The sequence below is a fragment of the Grammomys surdaster genome, unplaced genomic scaffold (genome assembly GCF_004785775.1).
Source record: "Grammomys surdaster isolate TR1022 unplaced genomic scaffold, NIH_TR_1.0 62, whole genome shotgun sequence".
Lineage (NCBI taxonomy): Eukaryota > Metazoa > Chordata > Mammalia > Rodentia > Muridae > Grammomys > Grammomys surdaster.
In genome coordinates this window covers 11105944-11131419 of record NW_021604564.1, presented here as the reverse complement: position 1 = coordinate 11131419, position 25476 = coordinate 11105944, and positions in this window count along the sequence as shown.

Genomic DNA, 25476 nt, shown 5'->3' with positions numbered 1-25476 from the left:
TTGAGCTCTAAACCTTTTATTTAGTTACAGCCACTGATATATTTTTATGCATAAGATCTAAAAAAAAAATTTTTAAAAAAGGTAGCTTGACATTTCAAAATGTATCATGTATGCAGAGTAAGTGTGTTCTACTCAGATTTTCCTTAAAGAGAATGGATATGTCTCAAGGACTCTTTTGTATTTTTCAGCTGTAGGGTTTATACCTGTTTTCTTACAATGGAGTGCATGAAAAAAGGACAATAAAAAAGTATGAATCTAGCTTTGACTGCCCTTGTTATGTAGAAAGGGAATGAAACCACCTCCTATCATGTGAATATTAGGCACAGATTCATTATGTTTATTTTTCCAAAATATTTTTTATTTATCTACTGGGAGGAATGTGTGGTATGTATCTAGGCATTAAGTATTAGTTTAACTGACAGGTAGAAGACAAATTTCAGCACAAAAGAAGAAAACGACACTTTGCATAATCTATGATGAGGGAGAAGGAGAAAGCACTTTAGTTGTGTTTATAGTAGCTTCTGTTGTCATTGTCTGCAGATAATATCAAAACAAATAACTCAGATTATTATAGATCTCCATGCCAACAAATAGGCTCATAGAGGTCACATACTAATACCAACGGATTCTCTGTCTTGTGAGATGGTCTGGAGCAGTGGTTCTCAACCTTTGGGAATTAAATGACCCTTTCACAGGGCTTTGCCTAAGACCATCTGCATATCAGATGTTTACATAACCATAGTAAAATTACAGTTATGAAGTAACAAGGAAAATAATTTCATGGTTGGGAGTCACTACAGCACAAGAAGTTATACTAAGGGGTCCCAGAACTAGGAAGGTTTAGAAACAGTGTTTAGAAAGACTCTCTTGGGGATATGTTGAAAATATTATACCAAAGTAGAAGTTTGATGGAATACACCTAGATCAGGGAATACTGATATTCAATGTGTTACATGAATTAGTAAGTAATACCATCCACATTTCTATAAATTTGTGATATTGATGGAAATCTGACTGTTATAAAGAGGACAGAGCAAGTACACAATACATTTCTCGCCATTGGACTGTAACTCATAAAACAACCCCAAAATGTTCACCACTAGGGAAAAGACAGTCTGATCTCTTTAGCAGTGTGGCTCACAATAGATTACCCATGTTTCAGTAGATGGTGCCCTCCACTTACACGTGTATGGGGTACTAACTGAGGAAGAGGAGGAAGAGAAGGAGGAGGAGGAAGAGGAGGAGGAAGAGGAAGGAAGAACAAGGAGATGAAAAGAATTTGGAATAAACTTGGAAAGATGGAAGGTGGTGTAGGGTGAGGGTCTAGGAGTAGCTAGAAGGAGAGCAGGGTTTGCTGTAATTCAAATACATTGTTTTCATGCATAAAATTATCAAAGAATAAATAAAACACGTAACCCCTACATTACAGGTGAAGGTATTTAAAGATAATTACAGTTAGCTCATCATTTTACCATTAAGAAAACAAAGACAAAGATATTTAAAGTTCTCAGAGCTACTTAGTGCTGAACATATTATCAGCAGTATGGGTTTTATTCCCATGTTCTCATCTTTATGCTGAAAGATAGCCTGTTGGTCTAGTGTGCAAGAAAGGACTGTGAAACTTACTGCCTTTTATAACAGTATGCTACATCAGCTTTTAATATTTTATGTGTTTCACTGCTTCATCAATATAGTAGATAAACTAATATGTTCTTCCAAGAAGCCATATCAATACTGCTTTATACTTGTAATTTTAAGGTGGTCATATGGACAGCGTGCTATATATTTCTGATGCTTTTGCCTTTTTGTTTCAAAAAAGAGATGAAATACAATTTTTATGCAAAAAAAGCACTGGCTGACAGGAAATTATTAGTTAGCCTGGAAATGTAATAGCATGCATTATGAATAACATGCAAAGCTGGAAGATAGACACTCTCATATTTCAGTTGTTCTAACCAGTTATCACTAAATAACTTCCACAAGAGATTTCAGAGCTCATTACTTTATAGACTTGGTTAGCCAAAATAAGGCTTGTGGATAGTGTATGATGATCTGTGTAAGTGAAGAGACTTTTTGTTTTTGTTCATCTAAATTCTCTCTCTCTCTCTCTCTCTCTCTCTCTCTCTCTCTCTCTCTCTCTCCCTCTCTCTCCCTCTCTCTCTCTCCCTCTCTCTCTCTCTCTCTTTCCCTCTCCCCCCCTCTCTCTCTATCCGTCTGTCCGTCTGTCCGTCCGTCCATCTGTCTGTCTGTCTGTGTGCTTACACATCTGCCTGTGGGTGCACATGCATATGTGATCTCACTTTTGGAGGCCAGATGTGTATTGAGTATCTTCCTTAATCACTTTCCACCTTATTTTTTGAGACAGCGTCTCTCACTGAACCTGGAGTTTACAGAGTTAGCTCAATAATCTGGCTGGAAAGCTCCGGGGATTCCCTACCTCAGCCTCCTCAGTCATGGGTGTCATGTCAAGTGTATCACACAAGTGCTAAGAATCTGGACTCAGGTCCTCACAGTTGCATGACAAAGACTTGTGGTCGGAGTGATCATCCCAGCCCTCTTTCTTTAAGAGACCTAGTCTCTCCAGGCTACACAAATGAGAACTCATCCATTCGGATACTTCAGAGACTCATGATCATCACCATCATGTCTCTGGCTTCTAAAGCTGCTTTTTAACACAATTGAACTCCTGAATAATTTCCACAACAAATATCAGCTGCCATCCTTATGTATCATATGTAGCATGTCTGCATGCAACCTCCTGAAGTACCCGGAACCAGGAAAAGAAATAGCTAGTGATCCTGATTAGCCCACAGTAAATCCTTTAGATGGAAAATACATATCATTTTTTCTGTATGTCTGTGGGCTGTTTCTGTCCTACTTCCATGAAGTAGTTACTCCCATATCTGTCCTAAGTTCTTTTCATAATTTGACCTATTTCTCCACTTTTAACCTCTCAGATAAAACTATTTTTATTTTATTACAAACAAATAAACTTCATCCTTTGCACTGAAGCCTCTAGGATACCCTTGAAACCTTAAGTTAGTACAATCAATGGTATCTTACTAAGCCAATCAAAGAAAAATATCTTTCTATAAATTCTGGAATGTATTTAAAGTTATTAATTTATTTGCCACTTCTTTACTTTTGAAGTAAATCCAAGGAGGACACAGAAGGCCCAAGTATTATCCAAGAAAAGAGTCTGGAATTACCAGTGTTTTAGTCAGGGTTTCTATTCCTGCACAAACATCATGACCAAGAAAGAAGCAAGTTGGGAGGAAAGGGTTTATTCAGCTTACACATTCACATTGCTGTTCATCACCAAAGGAAGTCAGGATTGGAACTCACACAGGGCAGGAAGCAGGAGCTGATGCAGAGACCATGGGGAGATGTTACTTACTAGCTTGCTTGCCCTGACTTGCTCAGCTTAGTTTCTTATAGAACGCAGCTCAAAGATGGCACCATCTACAATGGGCCCTCCCCACCTTGATCATTAATTGAGAAAATCTAGTCTTACAACTGGATCTCATGGAGGCATCTCCTCAACTGAAGCTCCTTTCTCTGTGATAACTCCAGTTTATTTCAAGTTGACACAAAACCAGCCCGTACAACCAGGATACAATTCTTGAGGAGATTCTGTGACTCACAATCAAGGGGACAAGAAAAGTGATAGTTTGCAAGTCTCCATTTGCCTCCCTGGGCAGCATTCACGCTACAATTTTGTTGAACTTATTGGATGTTGGAATGTTAATTTAAATAATAACAATAATGATAACTTTATTTAAGAAAAGTGTTGTTAAAGTACTTCTCATATTTTAAGCATCTAAAGAGATCCTCTGGTCAGGTAGGGGTGGAGATATCAGTGGCTCAGCTTTGGAGATAACCCATGTGGCAGCAATTTTCAGATATGGAAATTCACCCTCAGTACTTTCGCATTTAGCCGTTTAAAGTTAGTCATTTTCTATATATCACTGCCTCTGGTGACTCTCCTCACATATTGATTTATCCTAATTCAGTCTCCGCGCTGCAACCGAAGAGATCTTTGAACAACTTACACTTGTTCACCTGATGGCCTGTATTAACATACATCAGTGCCTTCTCATGACCTTTAATGTGGGGTTAAACTTTTTCTTGGGACTTGTAGAGCCTTGCTCACTATAACTCTGATACTCTCTTCCTCTTTTCTCTCTCCACACTTCTAAGTGCTCAAGCCATGCAAAAGGTCATGACTTCTCAGTTACACCAATCCTTCCCTTTGTTTGCTGGCCCATTTCACAGCTCTCTTCCTAGAAATAATTCACCTGCCATTCTCCTGTCTGCCGGTATGAAGTTGGTTGATTGCCTTCTATTAATCATTGCATTGTAAATTGTCTTTCTTTTGAAGCCAGGTCAGGAGTCCCTACCATAGGAAGCTACACTATGTAGGATGTACTAGTGTGTGATGTGTGATTTACTCTTCATCCATCTATTCCATGACATGGTAATGCTTAAACATTTGGTGGAGCTGATTCAACAATAGCAAATGACACTAGCAAGCTAGCTCTAGATTACTGCTGTTTTGTACACCCCATAGTGCAGAAGTTGGGGTTATGGTAGTGAGAAAACATGTTAAGGACAAGGATGAAGAGGTGGAGAGAAAGGAGCAATGCCGCAGTGATATAGAACATGCATGGTTCTCAAAGACACAAATTAATTTATTGCATGCCCTTTTCCAGAAATGTTTTTGAGCATCTAGAGAGATGGTTCAGTGGATAAGGGGAGATGCAACTCTTGTGGAGGACTGGAGTTCTATTTCCCCTGCACCCACTGCAGACTGATTGTAGCTCCAGGTGCGGGGTGATCCAATGGCCTCTTCTTGCCTCTGAGGGTATGGGATTCATGTGCACAAGCCCCTCTCTCACATATGCACATAATTATAAAAATGAAAACCAAGTCTCTTCAAAAAAGAAATGCATTCAAGACTCTGGGCCAAACAAATGAAACACTGACAATGTGTGCATTATAAAACTTTGCCTCTTCCAAGAAACTAGGATTCACCATTCTCCTCCAACATATTCTAAATATCTTTACTTTTTTCATTATAGGGAAATATTTTTTTGCCTGTTTACACACACACACACACACACACTACAAATGTCAGTTCCTCTCATTGACTAAAAGCATTAACAAATCACTTGATCTATATTGCCAGGTAACAGAGGCTTCTAGAAGTATTAATCATCTCCATGAGACAATTTCAAGAAAGGTTACCTTGGACCTGCCAAGAATATGCTAAGCCTGACAGACTACAAAACAAAGTAGAAGGAAACCGTAACTTGGAGTGAAGACACCCTGGTAATTTTGAGTCTCTTCTCTTTTGTATCCCAAAATATTTTATACATCAACTGAGAGCCGTATGCAGAGGAGAACAGACAATGATTCCGTTCCTGTTGGCAGCATATCTACCGCTGTTAGGAGAAAAGTGTAGTCTAGGTGATTTTCAAAGGAGGAAGTTGCTTTTTTTGTTGCTTTTTAATATGTTTTCCAAGTTGTTATTTGAATAGCTGGCAATGTGGAGGTTCGTTACTCAGCCAACCACGTGCTATCTCATGTAGTTTCCCCTTAGCAACTACAGCCTTCTCCCAGTCTGAAGTCAAATAAAGATGTTTATGCGAAGGTTGCCACTTTCCAGGTTTTCTTCCAATGTGGCAAATTTCTGCATGTTTAGTGGTTGTCTAAACCATCTATTTGCAGGTAGGGTGATGAAATAAAATATATCCTTATTGGTAATTGATAACTCCATTCTGAAAATGCATTGGCCTCAATGCTTTTTGAAAAATCATGTATCAACATTCTCATGTACATAACCTCTTTATGACATGTTTTAATAGCTATTAGACCATAAATTATGAAGGTACTTTTTGTTAATTTTCTTTATGATGGTTATAAATTTACTTATATGAGTGATGCCAGTGGAAAACAATAACTCAAAGGTTTTACAGTGTGATTGCTGAAAAGCTCATGCTTTTGTTTACTGACTGCTTATAGAAAGTCAATGGGCTTGAGTTTCGATTTTATTTTTCTTCTGATAAGCATTCAAGCCATAAACATCAACAGGGAAGTTGTAACTGTAAAATCTGCAAACAGAAATGAAACAGACTTTAATGAGAACCATGTTAATTTGTTGATTATTGTGTATATAGTTAAAATATTGGTTGCCTATAGTGTTATGACATATAATTAACAAATATAAAAATGTTAGAATCTGTGAGTTCAAAGTTTGTTTAAATTTTCATGTATCACTCAAAACAAATGATCTGTAGTGGTATAGCCTCAGGCTATTGTCCTTCTGACAGGTTTTTTTTTTTAAATAGAGTTACAGAAAAGGCAGTATCAGTTACTGTTTTAATTCATAGTCAAAAAGAAAAATGTATAGATTCACTATTCAGGAACTAGGTTTATATGATGGTTAATTTTAATATCAATTTGCCACAAATTATAGTCATCTGAGTAGGAAGCCTCAAAAGAAAGAAGCATTGTCGTGATTGCCTTAATTAATGTGGAAAGACCCATCTCTAGTGTAAGCAAGGCAACACCTTCTAGAAGCAGCTCAGTAGAATGGAACATGGCAGAAGATTATTTTCAGGTTGTTAACTTGACCTTCCCTATTTACCCCATTGCTGACAGTGCATTTATTCACTGATATCAGATCCAGCATTTCCAGGCTTCCATTGTTGATTAAACACCACAGCCTCTTCAGGAAACCTCTATGTATTTGGGTCAGATTGGCACTACTGAGGGACACAGTCCTCATGGACTATGTGCCTATCATGTTCTCAGCCAGCATCTCTAGTGTGAGACAGATCACAGATGAGGCACTTAGTATCAAGGACTGAACACACGTAGGTAAAAGTGAATATACATAACATATACATTTTCTTTTGGTTCTGTTTCTCTAAGGAACCCTGACTAGTGCAGTGTGCTTATTGGCTCAGATTAAACCAATCAACGTTTTATAATCCTTATTTACTTCTGTAGCCATATTGATTTTTGAGTAAGACATTTTGTGAGAAATAAGATCTGAATGTGGACTGGAAGCATACACAGTCTTATTGGGGAGTACCAACTTATAAATTTCAAAACCCAGACTTCAAAACCAGAGCAGACAAGAAGTCAGATTGGTTGGTGGATTCCTGATGAAACCCATATTTTGTGAATTACCAAATGAATGTGGTAGACAGATGAGAGGGAGATCATCAGTGAGCCTTACAAGGACTTCATGAAGATTGAGATTACTTACTTCACTCTTGTCTGTTGCTGCTGCTCAGTACCTCGATAGCTCATCAGATTAAGGGCAATAAAATTTTGGCAGCACCCAGTTTTACAAGATAGAGTTTGTAACCAGGGATCTCTTTAAACATGTATCATGGATTTACTTATTCACCCATTTATTCCAAGAATTCAGTCAACAGATATTAGTAACTTGGTCTCCTGTCAGTAACATAATTAACAATTTTAATATTATCTTCCTTTGAGCTTTCTATTAAATGCTATGCAAAGCTATATATTTGATTCTATATTCAGTGTTTCTAAAGACAATGTGATGTGTTGGACATGATTGTCAATGTTTCATAGATTTAAACAAAACAAAAACTGAAGCAGCGTACCTGCTTATGTAACTTCAGATACACAATAAGACATTGATGAACACAGGTGTGGTACTGGAAAACAATGATGAACTGACTTATAGATGGACTTTCAGACTTTTTATTTTTATTTTTTTGCAATTTCATACATGAGCATACTGAGCTTTGGTCCTTTTCAACCCCCATTATGTTCTCTAATTTTCCTTTCCACTAAAGCCCTTCCTCTTCCCCCAAGCCTCCACCTTACTTTGAAGTCTGGTTTTCTGTCTCACTGAGATTAGTTAAGGTTCCTGTCATGGGCATGAGTGGGTGATTATTTACTGGAACATGGGGAACTTTTCAATGGCCACACCACTGGGGAAATTGACAGCCTTTCCCAGAGCAGCACCTATCAATTGCCCAAAGTCTGTCACTGAGGGATGAGATGTAGTGCGCTCCTCCCTCACGAGAGCTGAGTGAAAATCCTGTAGACTTGTGTAGGTAACCACAGCTGCAATGAGGTCTGAGCAAAATGACCTTGTCACATCCAAAGGACACGATTTCACAGCTTTCCTCTCCAACCCATGGCTTTGACAATTTTTCTACATCCTTTTGTGACCTAGATTGGAAGATATACTTTTAATCACTGAATTTTAATAAAGGCAGAAATAATAATGCTTAGTCTGCTTACAATTTATAGTTAACAACAAATAAGCCCAGACACACATGTTGATGATTTGTATACAAACATTTACACGTTGTTTAAAAATAAAATAATAGAGCTTTTGAGTTCTTTTGCCTGAGATTTTTTGACTTGTGGAATTCAAAATATGCAATAATTCTCTGTTTATAAATTCATCTTGGGTCTGTGTCAGAGCAGATAGAATGGAATATAAATGTGTTGCTGGAGACTAAGAAAGAAGATTGTCAAACAACAGTTAATTGGTGGGCATCAAATATTTGTTTGGTGGTTAGATTGTATTTTATATAATAAATGTGCTTGCCAATAGCCAGTAATTTCTACTTATCTCAGAAATATTTGTACGATGTTGGTTTAGAGTTATAAACTTGAATGTATTGCAAAGCTTAGTGTCCCCTTGACTCTTCTCACACATGTATCCTATGCAGCTTCTCAGACATTTCTCAAACATCTCATGCACTTTCTTGGCATGTAGTCACTCATAACCTTGGGTTTCAGGCCTGACATCAGTGTGATCACTTTTGCATTTTCATTTCTCCTAAGCATTTCCAGGACCTCAAAACGTATTTCTACATCTTCATCTGAGACTGAAATTTGACTATCATATCTAAATTAGTTTTTTTGTGAGTTCAGTAACACATTGCCACAATGATAGTTGCTAGAAATAACCACAAATTTTATTATCTTGTTCTTTCAGAAATAAGATATCTGTAATGAGTTGCTAAAATAGAAATCTAGGGAACAGTCTGCTCTCCTCACCTGCTTCTGGAGGCCACTAATATTTCTTGGTCCAAGACCAACTTATTCCACATTTTATTTCTATCTGCCTCTGTAGAATGATTTTTTCAGACATCCTTTTTCTCACAAAAAGACTCTCACATTGGAACCACCTGGAGAACCCAGAATAATTCCTCCTTCTTGAAGTTATTAGCTGAATCACATCTAAAATGCTTTGTATGCATGTAAAGTAATATAGTCACAGGTTCTGGTGATAGCAGTGTTGGCATAAGGGGAAGCCGTTATTCTGTCTATCATGCAGTAGACTGGATGAGGTTGTTTATCTTCAAAACTGTGTAACAATATTTGAAGCATAGCATGCTTAAACACTTTGAAATAATGGAAGCACTACTACTCTCAGTTGACCACATTAGACCACAGCCTAGCTCTGCCTTACTCACTCAACTTCCTATTTTCTTGTTTCAAATGCTTTAAATAAATTAACTGAATATAAAAATCAACTTGCTTTCTGTGGTAGTGCGTTTTCTACCTCAGAGCCCTTTGTATTCACCAATGACAACCACTTTAGAGTACACTGAGACCCTGTGGCTCATTTCCTCATCTTATATCTGTATTATATGTGCTTTCACAATTCCAGGGTGAGGTGAAATGAAAAGCACGTAACATCAGGATCAAGGCATCTGGTCTTGCTTTCCCAACCTAGGCATACCTTTCCATTGGATCATCAGAGTTCATGTAATGGAAACTTGATTTTCAGTGAAACAGAGCAGAGAGATAGGAGCTGGTTAGGTCACGAGAGCTCTCTCAAGGACAGATTAATGTATTCATTACAAGGGTAGATTCATTATTGCAAGCACGATTTTGCTAAAACTGGGGTTTAGCTCCCTCCCATTCTTTCTCTCTTGCAATTCTCTGGTTTCCCTGTGAGAATATAGCATGATGGACCTCAGCAGACACTGTTAGATTTCTGGGGCTCAATATAGTGAACCAAAGACCTGTTCTTTCTAATTAGTTGATTTTAGGTATTCTGGTATGGTAGTACAAAATAGACTAAAAAGGGACTTGAGTAGAAACTTCACCTATTTTTAAACATGATATCTGAACAGTCATTTGTTCCTCCCTGTCCAGACTCTTGGATGGATGCTGCCTTTCTGACATATTTGGATCAACTCAATTCTTGACCATAGGTGGCTTCAGTTCTTTACCAGATGGTGTGTAAAAGAAGATTAATGGGGCTCCACTTGCTGGAAAATGCTCTCGAATTCTTTAATAGGAGGAAGAACTTGAACTGGAAGATTATGACAGTATAAGTTACCAGAATCCTAAAAGCTACGGTGAGGAACAGCATCCAAGTTAAGATATGAATTCTCTCCTGCCTCGAGGAGAGGCCTTTTCCTGAACCAAAACTATAGAAAAAAATATGCTTCAGTTCTTAAACTTACACCATTTGCTTCAGGTAAATCTTGTAAAATGTCCTTTCATTAATCCCTGTTTTCATTATAGTCGAAAATCAGTGACATAGAAAAAGCATTTTTGTTATTATAGAAACAAGTAAAATAATGAGTTTTTTTTAAAAAAGCTGTAAGAAGTATATCTTTATTTATGTCTTTCTAATTATGAAAATGAAATGATAGACATCTGTTCCTACTTTAAAAATTAAGATAAAACAGTTTCATGGTGTATTTGTGGTCTATTATGCTAATGAGCTTTTTGGTCTCTGAATACTATAAATCTGAAATTCTTGAAACTATCATCTAGTTTCAGCACAACAACCTCAAGTTTCATCCAATCATGTTTAATTAGTATAGTGGGAATTAGACATTTCCCTATGAACTAGGACTACAAATAGACTGACACAAAACTTTCCTGCAAGGAGCTTATATTCCAGGAAAACATTCAAGTGTTATTCCAACACACACAGAGTGGTTCTGACCTTCAATGATGCTAACACAAGTAAGTTTGGCTCATGCTCCAAAGACTTAGACTCTAAAGTGGAAAGCAGCTAAGGGAAGAGATGCAATGCTGTGCACATGTGTGAGGAATAGGAGAGAATCAGCTGGAAGTGAGTAAGCAGGCAGGTAGCACTGTGGGATTGAATGGCATGGTTCAGTGCTCAGCCTAGAGAGTATCTGCCAATCCTGTGAGTCTAGAAACTGACCATTCTCAATGCAGCAGCAGCTGATGATCAATCTCCAGTCAGCAACAACCCCTAAGTTCTGGGCACATGGACAAGTCAAAGAGGATCACATTCCTTTTTCCTGTCGTTTTTCTATCCCAGGGTCAACAATCATTTCACAGCCTCATATAGTACTCATATATACAACTACTCATTGTAGTTTTGTACTTACTCAGACACAGGAAATACTACTCCTGACTTACTAGGCACAAAGGGAGGCTTTCTGCTCCTTCTGTACAGTGGTCAGAGAGTTAAGAAGCCAGAATTTCTGTCAGCCTATTCTGCAGCTGACACAAGGAACTTCTTTGATCTGTGCTTAAAGAAATTTTAGAGGAAGCTGATAAAAGAAAACATTGTTATATATATGTATATATATATATATATATATATATATATATATATATATATATATATGTGTGTGTGTGTGTGTGTGTGTGTGTGTGTGTGTGTGTTATTATCACTGACAGAACTACCAGCTGTTGTCTTAGGGAGATACTTAAGCATAGTAAATGTCTAGCAACAGACCTTACTCCTGTTGGCTTTGTTTCTTACCTGTGTAGATTGGCCTTGGGTAAAAAAGCAGAAACATAAAGGTGTGAATTAAATGGAAATTAAGTGGAAACAAAACAAAACATTGCTGTATGTTAGTGTATGTCTCATCTCTATAATTCTAGCTTAGATAGTGGTAAAATAACCCCACATGATGGGAAATAGAATATGCTGACCAAAGTAGCCTGAATTATTTTTCATCTCAGCATCTGTCCTAACTATGACAGTGCTAATCACCTCTGAAAATGATTCTGATTCCAAGAAGAAGCCTTCCATTTCTTTGTTTATATAAACATTTGTCTTAATTGCGGAGTTAATATTATTTCCCGTAGTAGCTATTAGCGTTAATCTCTGTGTACAACTTGCTTATGGCAATAAAGCTTGGCTGTCTAGAGACCAGGCATCCCCAAAACACAAGCTTCCATCCAGATCTAAAAACAACCAGAGAAAGTAAACACACACAGCACTGTCTCCCTTTCACCACACAGGCTTGTTTCCTGTACCCCCTTGATATACGGAACAAAGCAACATGGCCAGGGTGGGGGTTAGAGGCCCTGTGCTTAAGTGGCTGGTTCTATTATAGGTGGAAAGAATAAACTCTAGACAAATTGAGATTCTTGTGGGTGTCAAGGAATCGTAGCATGTATTCAGTAACAGTAAACTAAGAACAAAAGTGAAGAAAACCAGAAAGAGGAAACAGAAAGCCAAGGCCTTTATTTCCTTACCTGTGTTGGGAGAATGAAGGGAAAGGAAGGAGGGTGAATGCGGATCAGGGAATCTTAATTAAAGATACTGTAATATGGACAGCTGTTGAAGAATGTCTACAATAGAAAAGATAAAATAATGGAGAAGAATGTAGGGTCAAAAAAAAGGTACATGATGTTAAAGTGATCAGGGACCAATAGGAAAGCCAGAATTGTTGACCCAATGCAGGAGGAGATCACATGATCAGTAACCTGCTACTGCTCTGTTAGCTGTGAAGGGCTGCAGGCTTGTCTTAATTTGTTATCTTACATTTGACTCCACATTACCTCTTGTTATTGGTATTGAGTCCTGTGCTTAATCCTTAGACTACAACCTTGTGTGAATTCTTGACTCCTATTATCTTCTTCCATTATTGTAAGTACTGGGAAAAGCTGACACCTGCTTAAATCCGACTCTGATAACTCAAGATATAGTGGATACTATAGATACTGTAAATACTGAATCAAGCCTGACAATACTGTCAGAACAGCATGGCATACTTGGTAAGATATAGTTTTACCAAACTGTCCTATGATAAGCAATGAGGAAAATCCTAACTCGCATACTGATCAAGAATTATCATCAAAGGACTTTATACAAGTGAGACCATGTCTCTGATGTCAAGCATAGCCATGACATAATAGTATGCTTGCACTCTTAGCAAATAATATATGCAAGAATACCACCTAACCTCAATTCCCTAGGGGAAAAAAAGAGTTAATATGTTATTGTTGTAGTCTTGAAGTACATGCCAATCAAAGACAGGAAGAAAATTTGTATGCACATTTAAAATAGTATCTGTAAAAAGATGTTGACAAGGAGGCCTTTATCTGGTATGACACAGAAGAAATGTAAACTAGCACCTCAGCTGATAAAATTGGTTTTACTCCAACCCTCACAGCTGACTCATATTTTCTAAGCTATCTGTTGAAAACTAACATCACTATAACTGGTTAACAATCATTGATAAGTCATTGTAAGTATCAAATAGCATACTACCCTGGAATTTGCTTGGCAAATATTTAATTCATACTAGTTATTATTAATAATCAAGATAATATTTATATTGCCAATATGGATATCCATTTTGTGCAGAATCATTTGAAAGTTTTAGTTTGGGAGAATGTGAGTCAGTACAGGAGAGGGTGGAGTACACGTGTTTCTTCCGCTAAAGCTCTACAACCCAACCAAGACCGTTTACACAGTATCCTTTCTATGCACAGTGAATTTCAAACTTCGTTGAGGTCACGATTATAATTTTGTCAAGATAGATTTTGTAATAGTTTTTTTCTGAGAGAAAATTTAAAGGTCTATCATGAACTCACTGAGAAGGCAAATTTCTACGAGAAAATGTTCACACCATATGAGTTTTTGAAAACATTCTTTAGTCATTTAAACAATGCAGAAAGTACAGCAAATCTAAAATCTCGAGAACTCATGATTCATGAGTTCTAATACATGGTATTTGCAGTTTCTTTGCATAAGTCATTTCAGACTGTATTGTACCAAAAGTGTGCGGAAACAGCAAAGCTCCAAATAACTGAGGTTGGAAATAGAGATGTTACAGTCATATAACACGGAGTGGTGTGTGTGTGTGTGTGTGTGTGTGTCCACCTATGCAAGTGTGCACAGGCACATACACACAGTGTACTTTGAGCCTTTGTGAGACAGGACTTAAATTAGAAGCTCCATTAAACTTTTATTGGTTAGAAATGGACCAAACTGCTCTGTTACAGCTAGAAAGTTTAACAAGCTGCTTTCTTCCAGTGAGGAAGAGTTACTGGGGCGTAAAAAGAGACAGAAGTCACCGACTAAAGCAAATACAGAGCCAAAAGGTCGCTCACAGCCAGTAAGTGGCTGAACCTGGCATGGTTTAGAGCTTTTAGAAGGAGGGGTAACCTAAAATCCCAGAGTATGGGCCTGGCATGGCTGCACATAGCAGAAATGTCTCTGATAAGCCCCCAGGGGATGTGAACCTAAAGGAGCTCAACCCAGGAGTCTCTTTCGTGATGTGAATACAGTGTAGTTATCATGGATGAATTCCTCAAATTTGAAAATAAATAAACAACGAAAAGAGTAAGCCGATCTCAGCTCGCTTGGTAGAAGCAATGTGAAATTGTGGAAGGGTCAGCAGATGGCAGCACTAGATGATGGAGGCCGAGGATCCAAGGCTCAGAGAGCCTGCTTCTCTTAGCTTCTTGGTGACAGCTTCCCAGAGGTGCAGAGGAATGTACACACAGAAGGGTTACTGTTATTATTTTTTTGAGATAGTCTAATGTAACTCTGTTTGAGCTAGAGCCCACTATGCACCCAAGCATGATCCTGAACTTCTGGTCCTCTTGACTATGGTTTTCCCGTGCTGCAATTAGAGGCATGCTCCAGGACACACCATTTTCTGACCAGCTGAGAATAGCTCCAGGCCTCTGGGCACAGGAAGCAAGCACTCAGTCAGCTGAGCTGTACCATACTCTGCCAGAACTTACTCTGTAGCATAGGCTGGCCTTAGATCACAGAGATCTGCCAACTAGAGCCTCTTGCAGGGAATGACAGGGGTTGTCACACATCAGGCAGGCTTAGGTTTTTATTATGTTTTACAATAGGACACAAAGTCATGGCTTTATTTTCATACGGATGTGTCACTAGACTTTGCTCTAATTAGTTCACCTCCCCCGAATTACTTGCTTATTTTCATATACACTGCAAGATTGAAAACTCTTAACATGTCATATGATTTCAATAACCCATACATTCTGTTATTCTAAAATAACCCTTTGTTTCTTCATACCTTTCTTTCAAAAAATTCATTTATTAGGTGGTATGCTAGAGTGCATTCCTAGAGGTTGGAGGACAACTCAAGGCAATTAGTTTTCTCTTTCCACTGTGTGGGTTAGGGGGATCAAGTTCAGGTCTTCAGGCTGGTGGCAGGTGCCAGTTCTCCATCTCTCCAGCCTGTATTCTTCTCTGTAGATGATTCCCTTGACACAGTTCCTTCTCTATTGCATGCACTATGGTATGTGAAGGCACCAGCCATTTTACAAGGCTGACTGTAGATGTTTCATTATTTGAGGAAGAAAAGTAGAAATTGAATATCTTTGGATTAAAAATGCTACAAAACACTATAAGCTTGTCAGTAATTTTAAGAAAATATCATCATCCTAGCACTTTGAATTATGGTAAGTACTATTAAGGACTTTGATGGTTTAGCCACCAAAATGAGTGTTTTTCTCTTATGGGTTGTAATGGAAAGGAAGATCATCTTATCAAAATGTTCAAACAAAGAAAAAGTGACCAGAAGACTCGTGGAGACAGGGTTTTAGCAAGGGAGGCATTGAGGAAATGGGAAAAGATACAGCATTCAAGAAACAAGGTGGGTTTCTTTGGAAGCAGCAACTGGAAACTGAGATAGTTTGCACCTTCTATGATGCATAGTAAAGAACATCGGCAATGAATACCCACAACTGGAGTGGAAAGGTCCTCAGCGAAGTGGAGCCCTAACTTTATTTTGGTTGATATAAAAATTGGAGGAGAGATAGAACAGGAAATATTTCGATCAAATATGGTGAGAATTATCAAAAGACTTTTATTTGATAGGACATGGGATGACAGAAGTAACAATCTGAGAAAAGGAAAGAAACTAACTGGTCAAATAAAGACATTAAAACATTGTGTATGGATAGAGACCAGCTTTCTTATCTGGTGACACAGAGTTAAAGAGATGAGGACAGTTACACTGTAGGTTGCTGTCTTACATAAGGTAGAAGACTGGCCAGCATGTGTGCAGCATATTTTTTGAATTATGTTATATTATTGATTGGCTTGTATTTGGATGTCTCTTCAAAGCAGCACTCTTCGGCACTGAGTTTTTAAGTTCTAGCATGTAATCTTAATTACTTAACACTGGACAAGCTATTGAGTAAAAACAGCCTTCACTTACAGATCTTTGTGGCATGTCTCAACACTGAATTCTTACCTTGTATTTTACATAGCTGTCAAATAATCTATCAGTTCACACATTGCAACTCATTTAATAATGACATCAATGTACCAGTTTCAGCAATAAAAGGCCCCAGAAGTTTTCATCTACTCCCCAAGGGGTAAAACACTAGTGAGAGGTGGCCATTATGTTGGAGGGATGCCCAGAGTGAAAGCTGGGGTGAGCTTGGAGAAAAGTATGTCTGTCATCATATCAGTGATAAAGTGGTGTCTTTGGAGAATGATCAAGGCTATGATAGTTCAGAGTTAACTTCTATTTTCAAACATTCTGAGAAAGTGTTTTAAATAATTAAGAATATTTTGTTTTCATATGCATGAAAGAGCATATGTACTTAGATAAATATTCTGGCTGATGAGTTATATGGACATTAAGTCATTGGCAATAAAATTATTAATAATTTAAAAAGAACATCAATGAAAGTTGGACAAAAGGGAAGAAGAAAATTTTCCAAACTATAAAATCAATGTCACGTAGAAAATATTAACATTTTTGTTTATCAAATTTAAGTTACCAGTGGAAGAAGGCACTTTGTGCATTAAGAAGTCTTAATAAGAAGGGGTCCATAGAATCTGATAACAAAAAGAGAAAAGGAAGAGTTCTTTTACACTTAGACCTGGGAAGTTCTTGAGTGTAGGGAAGGGGTCTCTCTACCCATGTCACAGGTTCATCTTCAGCTGCACTGAGGAGGTTAGAACAGTTCCCATCTGGTAGATAACCATTTTCATTACAAAGGACTGAGGGTCTAGATGGAGAATATGCTTTTACTCATGAGTCATTGGCCTCCTTTCAGGCCTGTATCATTGGTGAGAGAAGAACCCCTTTTCTCCAACCATGCTGATTATGTTTGTCATTGAAGTCCCTGGGAGGTTTGGAGGGAAGAGACAGTGTATTCTTTTCATCTCTTTGATTTCTGTTCTCTTTCTCAAGCTTATATTTGGTAGTTAGCACTTTTTTAAAAAAAGCATTTTGGCTGAAATCGTATGTGCTTGTGCTTACTTTGCCTCACCTCTTTTGTACCTGTTTGGTCACAAGTAAATAATGCTCATGCCACACTGTTGCTTGGATGGTCACACCTAATTTTGACATTCAGGCTACTCAGTTATACATCAGATTTAGCTCTGGGTAGTCAATAAAAGTCACACTGGGTGCTTTATCTTTTTCTTTTCCTTGTTTTAATGGTAAGAACATTTCTCAGCACATATTTCCATGTCTTTAGGAGTAACACTCACCTTTGTCACTATCCTTCAATTTTTTTCAGTCTGAGGTGGAATTTTATGTTTTTGCGTAGTTTTCAGTAACCATATCATCCAGAATTCCTTACTTTTCACTTTTTTCTATTCTTGGTTTATGTTGGCTGTGTTCCCCTCTAATTTTTCATATATTATAGGTGCCATTTTTTCTTCCATCTCTTTGGCAGTAGTAACCACTGCCAAAATAGTGTTATAGTGGTTTTTAAGATTTCTCTCCTGTTTTTAGTTCATTGGAAATTGATTCGTTTCAAGGAATAGAAGTTTCATCAATTGATTTTCTCAATTAGAGTTTGCATGGACATTTTGGAAATACCTTTACAGCCTTTTCTGATTATTTGATATTCCTCCCTTTCTCTCCCTCTGTCCCTGCACTGCTCCTTCCCCGGTCTGTCTCTCAGCACCTCACATCATCTCTCTGTTATGGATGGTGATATTACATGTCTTTCATTTCAGAAACAATAAGGGACCTGAAACATGTTCATGTGTTTCATGTGTTCATGTTCATGTACATGTGTCTTGTAGTATCTTACTGTCTCGTAGAAGGTCTAAGTCTACACCATCTTATCTGTCCAGATTATGTTACATTGTGGCCTCATTCTGGTCCCTGGATATGTGTGGAGTACTTTCATGTTCAGAGTCCCCCATCCTTTTCTTGGAAGTTGACTTTTCTTGGTATAGTATGTTTTTGTTCTGTGGCACAGCAATGGAAAGTTCTTAAAAGATATAAATCCACTAGAATATGCACATATATGTTAATAGTATATGCAAGAGGTTATTGAAAAATATGACTGACAAAATTATGAAGCCAGAATTGCGAAGATTTGCCATTAATCTACCAGAGAGTTACATTTTAGAACTTAAATGGAGGAGCAAAAAAAACAGGATAAAAAATGGTCTGAGTTCCAGGTCAAGTCTAGATCTGAAAGCAAGAGGCCAGTGTTCCATCACAAAGATGGCTGAAAGGTCAGAGTTCTGGTGCTCCAAATGTTTGTTAAGTTAATACCATCAAAAGACTGGACCAGATGATTTTTGTGTCCACTGTGGAAGTGAAGGAGGTATGTATCAAATTTTATACTTAGTCTATAGATTCAAATACTGACCTCACACTTAAAGGCCCTCACAGACAAATTCTGAATGCTGTTCAATCAAATATCAGATCACTTTCTCACACAGTTAAATTGACACATACAAGTAATAATAACCCTTCGGCTGCTTAATCTCACTTAAAAGGATAAGAGTTTTCACCAATTATAATTCGTATGGAGAAAATGTGTTGCCACTGTGCCTGAGATCCAGACCAACTATGTTTTCACACTTTCATTTAGGGATACACTATAGATCACTACTCATAATGAATAGTTATTAATATATAGAATTTTGCTAAAATTCATGAGTGTATAAAATATATATATATATATATATATATATATATATATATATTCAGAATAGTGGCTATGTATTAGCCTGTGATTCCTCATATTTTTTTAAATTATTCACCATTAATATAACCTGCAAAAAACTCAGTTTCTTTATTTGTAAGTGGGTATAATACACAGTATCTGTACTGTACCTACTTCATCATTGAAGGCTTAATAAATAAAATATCTTAATACTCTGAAAGCTCTTAATGTATATTATTTCTTTTGGTATTTTGTTACTTCTGTCTGTGTTTGGATAAATCATAAATGTAAAAATAAATGGAATAGACATTTATCCTTGAATTTAGTTTTTATTTCTAGGGAAAAGATTATAATTAGACCCAAGGAACCACTACTTTTACATAGTTTAGCCCTTACTTACCAACTATTATAGTCACCATCATTTTACACTAGGTTCTTTATCACTAGTCTTATATACTCAAAGTTATGAGATGATGAAACACACAGAGAGAGAGAGAGAGAGAGAGAGAGAGAGAGAGAGAGGGAGAGAGAGGGAGAGGGAGGGAGGGAGGGAGGGAGAGAGAGAGAGAGAGAGAGAGAGAGAGAAACAATTGTAAGAATTTTAAATGTACCTTCTTAGTTTCTTTACTTTCTGCTTCAGAAAAATATCTAATGAGAGCAAGTTAATGAAAAGAAGGTTTATTTTAATGTATTTCATAGGAGGTACAGTCCATCCGGCCATGGAGGTCATAGCTGCTGATTCCTAAGGAGCTGGCTCCGTTGCATCACAGTCAGGAAGACAGATGATTGCTGGTGCTCTGCTTGCTTTCTCCTCTGAGTTCAGGCCAGGGACCATGCCCACAGACAGTGGTGTTTCAGGTGGGCTTTTCATCTCCATTAATGTAATCTAGAAGCTTCCTCACAGACATTCTCAGAAGTGTGTTACCATGATGGTTCTAAATCTCAGCAAGTTGACAATGAAGATCATCTTACAGTGCATATCAACTAAGGTATATTTTGTGTAGATTTAATAACAGATAAATACTTAGGAACATATGCAAATGCATATATATTTCCTCTGTTCAGCATTGATCAATCATTTCCTACCTTCAGTATGAAGTGCACAGCATGTGCAGACAATGAGCATGGCTCATATCTTGGTAGCCAATGCACTTCAGATATATACAGTTTTCATTTATTCACTTTCTGCTCATTCATTTAAAACATATTCTGAAACATTTACCTCTGCAAACCCATGTGTCATGTGGGCTAAAGAAGTAAACATGAAACAACACACAGTTTTCAAATGTGGTAGATGAGAAGTTCACATATAAGATTATTCTGACTGAAATACTCATGCCTGCTGCAAGATAAAGGTAAATGTACCAGAAGAGATCCAAAGTCAGAGTACTGCTCCAATATTACAGGAAAAACAGATGCATCTTCGTGGAGGAAGGGATAGAAGACATGTTCAGCAACAGAATGCTCTAGGAAGAAACATAGGGGCACAGCTAAGATGATGTTAGTGAAGTAAAAGGATCTTTCAGACTGGTGTGAAGTTCAGTAGAGGAACATCTCTTTTAATAAAGACAATGGCATCCTTTAGTCTGACCTACACCCTTGTATCCAATTCTAATCGGTAGTATATCCAGATAGAAAGGGCCATTTTTAAGTATCACTTTATTTTTGTGTATGGTATTTTCCTGCACATATGTCTGTTTTTACGTGTATGCTCTTTTTTCCTGAACATATGTCTATGTACCACATCTATGCCTGGTATCTGCAGAGACCAGAAGTAGGCATTGGATCCCAGGAACTGGAGTTACAGACAGCTGTCAGACACCATCTGGGTGCCTGGAATGAAACCCTGGTCCTCTGAAAGAGCAGGCAGTGCTCTTGCCTGCTGAGCCTTCTCTCTGGGACCATGTTTGAATTTTTCAGAGTATTACAGGACAAAAAGAGATTGCTTAGTCCTCTCCGACAGTTGTTACATGTGACCCCAAATAATGAAGAATGCTCTGTGTGTGCATTACTTACCAGAGTCACTATCACTTTACTATCAGTCTCCGTGGAGCAAATGTTTCTGCCCATGCACATTTTCCTGGGGTATTCCTGTACCACAAGAATAAATATTTAAAATCTCACAGTGAACAAAAATGTCAGTGATCTAAGCTGTTCTAATGATCTAAGGGCTCTTAGGGATTTTTGTCCACGAAAGCATGGGCTTGAGGTGAGGTCTAAAAGGTCCTTTTCATAATTATGTCCCAAACATCAAGTTATTCTGGTACATTGTGGCAGCTCTGGGGTAAACATGAACTGCTACTTCATGCTGGCAACTTTGTTTGGGCATTTAACAACTGTAATTATTATTTTAGCTGTCAAATAGAATTCTTATTTCTCTGAAACAGAGAAAACTACAAAGAAGCAAGAGATAGAGAGAGCAATTGTCTCTAACTTGAATCCTAACATGCTTAAATCATCTCTTGTTTCCTTTGCATTAAATATTTATATTGATTTCTTAATACTGTAAGGGACACTTAGCACCTCTATTTATATATAAATGACTGGAAGAACACTTTTATACTTTCAACTGAAGTAGATTATTAAGGAATAGGCACTTGATATTATATGAGGAAGTAGTTTGTTACTTTAATGTATTCCATAAATTATAATTGAGCACACTTAAAATACAGTTACTCATTAAAAACAAGGAAATCCACCCTGAACTAAGCCTTCACCCTTGTAAATTTAAGCCTGTCATGTAACAGAAAGCAGTTTCCTACTGTACCTTCTTGCCCTTTGGTTTCTTAACTCTCTGTAATTTTTTCCTAAGAGAATTGAGGTTAAATTCTGCTCATTTTATAAGTCTGATTGTCCTAACCCTTCCTGGACCCACATCTTAGATTTATTTGCTGCTATCTCAGTGTTTTGACTATCTCCCACTATGTACTTTCTTCAACATGCTCAGTTCAGTTCTTCATTAAAAATGCTACTTTGACTATACTACCATCTTAGTTAAAAGTCCAGCCTGTCTGTTTGTTGGACCAAATGATCTACATGTGTAGGCAAGCTCCGTTTAGTCTTTGACTCCAGCTTATCTGCTACATCATCCATTGACCTGTGCTTCTAAAGTCAATGGGCACCAGATTCCAGCCACGTCCTTTTCAACAAACTGAAGCAAGACTTTCAACAAGACTTGTCTTCCTTCCCTCCCAGTCTCTGCTTTGCATTCTTTGCACTGTGTATGTCCTATCTCCTTATATGTGATGACATTCTCTTGTTTTAATATGTTTATTAGAGTATATTAACTGTACACAATAATGGATTCACTCTGACATTTCCATGCATGTGTGTAATGTATTTGGTCATATTCAGCACCCTCTATTCTCTCTTTCTCTCTTTTACCTCAACTCCTGCTACTTCTTCCTTTCCCCAATTAATCCTCCTTGTGCTTTCATGACTGCACTTCGGGGAAATGACTTGATGAGTTGCATTGGGTTATTGTATTTTTTCAACCTTCCGTTTCAAGCCTGTTTGATAGTATGACTCAGCCTTCGCACTCCTGGATATCTATTGAACAGCTTAGGAATTCTCCTTAATGAACACTCACTGGGTACGTGGTATGTGTAAAACATTTATTTATAGAGTTCCTTTTCACCGGATAATGTTAGCAAGGAAGGACGAATCAAGTGAACAATGACTCGAGGGTAGGACACCATAATTTGTGTATTTTCAGCATTCTTTAGTATCTTTTCTTTCCCCAGATCAAATGGACTGGAAGAAAATTGAGAGTCACCACCACATAATTCCCATGGAGCCTAGAAAATTGCTTCTCTCTTCTTTCAGTGACCACACTAACACACATAGGAATTTCCTATGTTGGTCTCCACTGTAGGAGAAACTTGGGAGTCCATTTGCCTAGCATGGAAGTATATTATGTGACCTGGCCTTGACAAATAATATTAACTCCATTCTTAGACATAGAAAAGAATGTGTAAGAAAAGCGAGAGCATTTAGAACTTTTTTCTACAGGTATTAAGGCAATCTTCTCTGGGAATGTGTGCTTAAGGGTGCTCTGGAGTTGCTGACAGGTGTCCTAATCCACATAGAAAGCATCTTTTCTGAAAATCCAGCTGAGACCAGCTAAGGAGCACAGAGATGACTTTAGTTATGCCTCTGAACACAGTCATAGCAAGAGCTCCATGAACCTTGAACCTTCCAGGTCAATCACCACTTGCTTTTGGAGTGTGCTTCTTTTACTTCATTGTGGTTGAGGCTTGAGATTCTGTCAGTTACACTGGAAAGAGATGGGTGTTGTTCAAGCGGTCTGTGTTTTATTGTGAAAGGAAAATAAAATTATTAGACATTTTGAGAAAGGTATTAATTTATTTTTATGGCCATCATCACTGCAGAATTCACACTTCCCCACATTCATTTGTTTATTATTGCAGTAATTTCATAATTAATTTCCTTGATTTGTTTTTTCTTTCTTATTGTTTGCAATTCACTATACAAACGTGATCATACAACTCGAGTTTCTGAAGAATCAGGTCCAAATGTCATAGTTTCATGCAGAACATACACATTTATTTTTTGACATTTCTCTCCACACCTCCTCGTACTCCAGCTAAACTCCTTGTCATTAAGAATACATCTGACTCTTTGGTGAGGCAATGTCTCCACTTGTGTCACTCTTCTACTTAGAATGTTCTTCTCTGGGAAAATATTTGCACTGTGTATCATGTAGTCTAGATATGATCCTCCCTCAAAGTCAGTCACCTGTAAGTGGGAAAGGGACATATATTACAGGTTTTTTAACCTTGCAGTAGGTGCAATACTGACTCCATTGAGGAGTGATTGGTGATTAAGAACTCACTTACTAAATTACATTCTTCTAGAAGCCTACTGGATCCTGTACGTAAACTTCAGATGCAACTGATATGGTAGAATGGATATATGTTTCTATGACTTAGATGTGAGTGACATGATCAAGTAGGATCTAAGTATTTGCTAGTGTCTCACCACACATTTATATATGGCAATTCTGAAAAAAAAATATATAATTATAAACATGATTTTGGGTTTGATAAATGCTTCTATAAGCCTCACATTTTACATAATTACAAAGAAGAGAATTTTAGAATGGAATGAAAAGAACATCACTTAGGCACATGATTTAAAATAGCAAAACTCAGGGAAATGGAAAGAAAATGTGGAATTTAAGTCTTGTATAATAAAGTATCATTGGCTTTTTAAGTGGCAAAGTATCTTTGAGAATATCATCTCATTTTTTTCTAAGTACATTTAGAGCTAATATATGCTCATTCTAAACATTATCTCAGAAAAGTGAGGCTCATGTCCTGTAATTATAGTTTTAATGCATTTAAAGTGAGATATGCATTTAAGAAATGATGCTTCAAGAATATCTAAAGAAATTCATATGTTTTCATGCTCAATTGTTACCTAAGATAGAGACAGTCTACAATACCATGTCCCTAAAATTGATCTTCATCTCATTTACCTGTATTCCTCTCCCTCCCTCCCTCCCTCCGTCCGTCCCTCCCTCCCTCTTCCTCTAATCATACTTTACAGAACACCACTGTAAGGCACAGTCTAGGTTGTTAGGACCGAGAAGCTAACAAATCAGCCTAAGAGTAATCTTATGATTTAACTGAATTTGACTTCCGATGTCAGAAGGAAACAAACAAAATCAGGTTATGGTAAGTGTGTCTAAGTCAAAACACAAAGTTCCAGAGACAAAGTGAGAAGAGAGCCCATTTGTGATAATGAAGTCAACAACGTCTTGCTTTAAATGTAATAACTGAACAGAGACCCACAGGAGTGAGGTGTGTCTTACAGCCATCATGAGAACACAGGCCTGCATAGAAGTAAATTGGGAAGTATAAAATGCATGGCCAGAGAATATTTGGTACATTAAAAATAAATTTAGAGAAACAGAAACTCCAGAAGTTGGACTGGAGGCATTCCAAGTGGCAGAATGTTCACTTGGTATGCATGAGACCCTAGTTAAAGCAACAGTACTAGAAAGTCATTACAGATTTAATGATCACGCACAAGACTGAATGGAAGTACATCACGGGATGTGCAGATTAATGTCAGTAAGATGAAACATGAATCGTCTGTGCCTGAGGGATATTTTTGCTGTTGTATTTTTAGCGTAGCATAGGTAGGTAAGGAGAGGAGCTGGGATAACCCAAGAAATCATTAGGATTATCCAAAGAGTCCTATGAGCTTAGAAAAAAAGTAGACTTTGGAAGAGCTACAGTGGAAAGAAAGCTAAATAAAGAAGTGCTGGGTTGAAAACACATTGGGTTTGGATCCTGG